The 1,976-nt window shown below is 21.9% G+C and overlaps 1 non-coding gene across 1 annotated transcript, besides 3 other annotated features; it reads left to right on the top strand.

The window, feature by feature from the left end:
- Positions 1-212: 212 nt before the first annotated feature.
- Positions 213-474: a repeat region.
- Positions 475-820: 346 nt separating this feature from the next.
- On the top strand, positions 821-903 carry EHI_161540. The gene has a single exon. It is a non-coding gene; the product is annotated as a tRNA-Ile (tRNA).
- A 55-nt stretch (positions 904-958) lies between these two features.
- Positions 959-1,389: a repeat region.
- Positions 1,390-1,411: 22 nt separating this feature from the next.
- Positions 1,412-1,809: a repeat region.
- Between the last annotated feature and the right edge of the window lie 167 nt (positions 1,810-1,976).

Here is a 1,976-nt window from a genome sequence, read left to right on the forward strand (position 1 = left end):
ACAAAAAAATTACATAAATAAGAAGAGACTCAAATAAAATGATATTAAGAGAAATGAAAGAGCAACAAGTATAGAAAGAGAAACAGCAGTGATGAAGAAGATGATAATAAAATAGAATAATGAAACAAAACAGAATTACAATTATTGAAGAGTATTAACAAATGAAATAATAAACATAATAAACATACATTATATAATATTCAAAATAAAAAATAATAATTGGATAATTAAGTGTTAATAAAGTCGTCATTTATCCGTTACTAACGGATATTAATTATTCATACATAATTAAAAAAGAATTAATTATTTATTTTACTTATTATTTAAATTTTCTTCTTGACTTGTGAATGAAACATTTTATTTATTTTTCATTATTGTATTTTTCATTCTTCTTTATGCTTAGTTTTTCTTTTTAATCCGATATTTGATTTTTACTTTAGTTTTAATGAATATTTTTATTTTTCTTATTTTATGGTGATTTAACATGTCATTATACTATATTCTCGTGTATAATTTCATTTAGTCTTAACTAAATCAAGTATATACTTTTCTTTTGATATTATTCCATATATATTTCTAGTTTCATCTAATAAATATCCATTATTATATTACAGCAAAAAATAATCCATTATAATACCACCATTACATTCATTGAAACATTGTTTAAGCAAAATTCATATTCAAATGAAACGTCATGGCTAGATAATAAATAGGGAAACCAAAGCATGAAATTATTTTAAAGTTTGTGAGTTGTTTCTGACTTGTCAACATTGTTTCAGAAACAAAAAGAAATAGTCAAATAGAAGAATAAAAATAAGAAGGCCCCGTAGCACAGTCGGTAGTGCATCGTACTTATAGGAAAGAGAAATGCGAGGGTCGCGGGTTCGATCCCCGCCGGGACCATTTTATTTTTCTTTTTTATTTATTTTCTTATTAATATTATCAAATATTAAATATACAATTAATTAAGTATTAATAGAATTAGGTTCTGTTATTTCTGGATAAGGGGAGACGAATTTCATCACTTTGTCATTTCATAGAAATTCTATAGAGTATATTTGGTTATATTAGATCCATTGTTCAATACTGTTTAGCATGTTTTTAATGACTTAATTTTTAACTTTTTTAAAAATGCCAATTTCAATTTTTATTTTTTCATTTATTCTAATGTTTTCTGTATGTACTAAACTGTTTATTGAAATTATCATTTCAATTATTTGATATCTCTTAATTTCTCAATTTTCATCACCCTATTCTTTAATTCATTGTATATATTCTTTTATTCTAACACTCTCAATTGATATTGTGATATAAATCACCAGTCATATCATTTATTATTCCACTTTTATCTTTTATTTAGTACATATCCATTTTCTTTTCTTTTATTATTTTTATATTGTTTCAATGAATATTTCTAATCATTTATTTTCATTAGATTTAAATGTAATTCATTTATTGTTATAATAACATTACCATAATTTCTGTACTTCTTATTCAACATGATGTTTATTTTATTTTCAATTTCTCTTTATTTGTTATTAGTTGTGTTTCTTATATAATTTCATTTATTCTATTGTAACATTGTTATTTTGTATATTTTATTGTATCTTTCTTCTATTTTTTTCTTATTAGATTCATCACCATTTTATTTCCATTGTTTCTGACATTTTTATTCATTTTATTTCTTTCTTTATTAATCATTATATATTTTTTAGATATTTTTGTTCTTTCTATTACTTTGTTTTTAATTTCTTCATCATCATGTTCATTTAATTTTATGTTGCTTTTTATTCTGCACACCTTCTTTTGTTTATTTGTTCTATTCTGAAACGAAAAAAAGCAAATAATTGAAAAAGAAGAGAATGAATGATATAAAAGAATAAAAAGAAAGTAAAAAGTAGAAGAAGATGAAGAAAGAATAAAAGTAGAAAGGAGAGAATATAAAAAGAAAGAAGATAAAGTGTAATAAAACAAAA

Source organism: Entamoeba histolytica, genomic scaffold, assembly GCF_000208925.1.
Source record: "Entamoeba histolytica HM-1:IMSS scf_1104750518725 genomic scaffold, whole genome shotgun sequence".
NCBI lineage: Eukaryota > Evosea > Mastigamoebida > Endamoebidae > Entamoeba > Entamoeba histolytica.